Source organism: Adiantum capillus-veneris, chromosome 17, assembly GCF_014529385.1.
Source record: "Adiantum capillus-veneris isolate H3 chromosome 17, ASM1452938v2, whole genome shotgun sequence".
In the NCBI taxonomy this organism is placed as follows: Eukaryota; Viridiplantae; Streptophyta; class Polypodiopsida; order Polypodiales; family Pteridaceae; genus Adiantum; species Adiantum capillus-veneris.
Window position 1 is genome coordinate 15026620 of NC_140947.1, and position 3742 is coordinate 15030361.

Sequence of the window (3742 nt, forward strand, 5' to 3'; positions counted from 1 at the left end):
TGTTAGAGATCTTCTCTTAATACCATGGTGAATGCGTTCCTAATAATCAATGGTTACTTAGGTTCTTAATCTGATTTAGGAAGCATTGTGTGAAATATAATAGGGCTTTCTAGTGGGCTTAGACCCTATTGACCTTTAGCTTAAGTATTATAAAGGGAGTTTACTTGTGTGATGAGCTTGGGGAGGTGTATCAGTGTTATATGACCCCCCAAAGTTACAAAATTAAAATGCTGAAAATGAACAAACAAAAAATCAAAGTGCCACATTGTAAAATCTTAAGCTGGAAGAGAAATTTCAGCTTGATTTGGTACTTCACTCACATGTATCGCCTATGGTACTAGAGCCCTAGAGGTGCCCAGTGTGGGTGCTTTTCCTTGAAAAGCAAAAAACCCAAGGCATACAAAATAAGCACACACATCAAAATTGAATCACTGTGAAAAGACTTTGGGGGGTCAAAGAAAAGGTAATCAGTCAGGCGATGATTTCATGAGAAATTCCTTTTATCGTAGCTTAACTACAAGGTCTTCTAAGTATAGCCTCTAGTCAGCCCTCGAACATGAAATACTTGGCTCTCGCGATTAAACAACTTAATTGACCAGAGAAAATTAAGAAGCTTACCCATGGTATTAATAGTCGATCTTTAGTACCTTTCGACCGTTAAATTAGCGACCCCATACTTGTTTAATTTTTTACCTTCACATCTGTTTATGCATTTGATTACATTGCAATTTAATGTTTATTGCTGATAAATTGTTTAAAATTCTGTTACCAATCAATTTTTCTGCCTAAAACTGCATATGCTTTTTAATCGCTTATGAGAATGCAATTACTGTGCCAATGTTGTTTGATTTTGCAGTGACTGAAGAAGGCCAAGGACATTGATCTCAAATGCTCTTCCACCTCGACGAACGAGCTTCAACTCAATAGCTTCTGAGGACGGAATCTACATCAAGAAGGGGGGCATGTTAACCCTCACGGCTCACGGACACCCTATCACCTACGACGGACGTTGTAACCTACGGTGGACATTGTATTATTTATTTGGTAGAGTCAGGTACCGGGCTTGTCGGTCCAATAGGAAAAGGGTAAGAGTGATCGCCGATGAGAGGCGCACTCTAACTGGAACATTCAAGGGATTAGTTGGCTAAGCATGGCGCCCAAGTGTGAATGGGACGAGCTCATATAAAAGTCAACTAAACCTAAAATTCACTCATTCTCTCATTTGTGCAATTGAAGAGTGCTCTTGCTCCATCTCCTTCTTCTTCTTCATCATCTCTTTGTGTGTGTGTTTGTGTGTGTGTGTGTGAGAGAGAGAGAGAGAGAGAGAGAGAGAGAGAGTGAGAGAGTGAGAGGGAGAGAGAGGGAGTGAGTGGGCGATCGAGCATTACGAAGGCACGACGGCGGTGAAGCGGTTGAGTGCGGCGTAGCGGCGTCTCATTCTTCTTCGCGGCGAGGAATCCTCCACGAAGCAAGCATAGAGCGGTGAGTGACACACCATCGCCTTCTTTGAGCTTACTAGTTTAGTCTTGTTGTGTGCTTGGAGCCATTTGTGGCTCGCACACGGTGTATCGACAAGTTCCTTGCATTGACACGTGCGACATACACGCATAGTTGGGTATCTGCTAAGCTATAAAGAGGCAAGTCTACAACGTGTTGTGCGGGTTTTCTTCTTCCCCATTCCATCAGTGGTGCCCCCACTTAGGACCCGGTGGTAGCTTTGAAGAAAATAGTGCAAAGATCAACCGAAGGATACCATGGCAGCTCGAAGCTATGGCCCTATTTTCACAGGTGAGGAGGATCTAGTCAAATGGATTGCAAACTTTGAATTATACATGCTATCATTGTGGATTCCTAATGAAGACAACAAGATGGACACTATTCCATTTGTGTTAGGTGGCATGGAAAAAGCATGGTTCGTTACATTGCAGGGTGAGCCGCGACATGCATGGCCGGCTCTATGGACCAGTTTCTTACAACATTTTTGAAAGGAAGTATCACCTATCGATGTGGACGCAAAGCTAAAAGCTCTCAGACAAGATGTAAGTGAAGAATTTATTGTTTTTCTTAATCGGTTTGAAGAATGTTGGGCAGAATTAGCCACATCAATGCAATTGGCCAACGGTGACTATTTCAAGATGGACAAATTTATGTCATGCCTATATCCCAAGGTACGAGAAAAGGTGGATTTTGAAAGCCCCGAGAACTACAACGGTGCTGTAGCAATTTCTCGAGCAAAGAGTAGGAAGATCAAGAAGAAGATCAAACAAGGTATGATGGGATATGAGCAGCAACCAAGCCCTCAAGGCGAGGTTCGTGCAGAGGATCAAGCAAATCGTGGAGTGGCACCTATTCCTCAACACTGGGTACGTATTGTTCAAGATTTATCGGAACACATGCAAGAGCTTTGCTTGAGTGTGATGGACAAAGGGCAGCAAAGAGCGGGCAGAGGAAGAGCTAGGCAGTTGCTTGGCCGTTGCTATAATTGCGGCGAAGAAGGACACTACGCATCGGATTGCCCGCATCCACCAAGGGAAAGAGGAGGTATGTACCCACTGTTTGGAAGAGGGAGAGGAGAAGGGCAATTCAACGGGCAAAGAGATCAGCAATCTAACAATCTTGCGCCTCCCGCTCCTCAAGGTAATGAAGAAGTTCATCGTGTTAACATAATTGGAGTAGATGAGCAAGTAGTGGAAGTTTTGTCCAACAAGAGGGCACGTGAAGGAAGAGAGACGGAGACAGAGCGGGAGACTAGAGCTCGCAAAGGCAAAGGGAAAATCGGCGAAGATAGAGAGCAGGCAGAGACGAGCAAAATAAGGAGGCATAAAATCAAGCAATCCGACTACCAGCTTGGAAGGATCATCACGAATATGTGAGTGATGTCAAGAACCAAAAGGCTAATATTACTTTCGGTCAATTGCTTGCCTTAAATCCTAAATTGAGACGTCAATGGTCTACTAGTGCTAGCACTAGGCTTCCACGGGATAAAACAAGAGTGCATAATGTGGGGAATCTAGCATTAATCGTTTGGTGTCCAGCGGATGTGCTTCCAGTTGTTGATGCTCTTATTGAAAAGAAGATGCAGGTACAAGCATACATCGATGGAGGGGCCCAAGTGTGCGTCGTGACCGAATCCGCCATGAAGGATGCAGGAGTTAAAGCAATGGGAAGATCTAATGTGCGAATGAGGATGGCCAACCATACGAAGGCCAGATTTTTGGGCATAGCACAAGATGTGAAGGTAAAGGTTATGGATGTTGAATTCCTTATTTATTTTTTTGTTATGAAAGCTGGAGACAATGATTACCCTATCATATTGGGTAGACCATGGCTTCTTGCAATGGGGGCCAAGCAGGATTGGGAAAAGGGATATTTATTTTATTTGATAAAGATAATGATAGACAGGTGATGCTTGATCTACGGACGAGGGAGAGTTGCTCTCATCCCATGGCGAAGGATGAGGGAGATGATTCTACAACAAGCTATGAATACGAAACGGAGTCAACCTATGATGAAGGCTACACAGATACAGAAGAGGGAAAGAGTGATGACGATCTCCTCCATGTTGATGCTGATCTCTTTGGGGTTACTATCGATAACTCTATTCCAAAAGAAGGTATGCAAGCTCAAGTTTCCCCTATTGATGCCCAAGAGGTAAGAGGTATGCTAGGAGAAGACTTACCAAAGCAAGAGAAGGAAAGTTATGTGCATCCTATCCTAATTTGCTTGCCACTGAGTATAAAGA

The 3742-nt window shown here is 43.6% G+C and overlaps 1 pseudogene; it reads left to right on the forward strand.

Moving 5' to 3' along the window:
• The first annotated feature begins 2105 nt into the window (after window positions 1-2105).
• LOC147436845 (uncharacterized) lies at window positions 2106-3406 on the forward strand (annotated as a pseudogene).
• The last annotated feature ends 336 nt before the right edge of the window (window positions 3407-3742 follow it).